The following is a 318-nucleotide window of genomic DNA, read 5'->3' on the forward strand; positions in this document are numbered from 1 at the left end:
CAGGACGCGGCGGCGGTGCGCGGGCGCCAGCACCCCGATGGCGTCCAGGTCCGGGTCCCCGATCTGCTTGCACACCTCCAGGTCATCGTAGCCGTTATCCACGAAGGACTCAGCGTACTGCGGGAGCTGCAGCGCTTTCAGCCACTCGTAAACTATGTTGGTGCACATGTTGGGGCCGGGAACCCCGCCGGCGGACGCCCTCCAGTCACCCGGGAGGCACCAGCTAGCGGAACTTTGACTCCTTCCGCGAAGGGGGAAAAGAAATCCCTGTAAAGTTTTCCTGCTATAGAAAGGCTCAGGCCGGAGACCGAAGCCCTC

This window comes from Fukomys damarensis, unplaced genomic scaffold (genome assembly GCF_012274545.1).
Source record: "Fukomys damarensis isolate Sample0158 unplaced genomic scaffold, DMR_v1.0_HiC HiC_scaffold_14, whole genome shotgun sequence".
NCBI classification, from domain to species: Eukaryota; Metazoa; Chordata; class Mammalia; order Rodentia; family Bathyergidae; genus Fukomys; species Fukomys damarensis.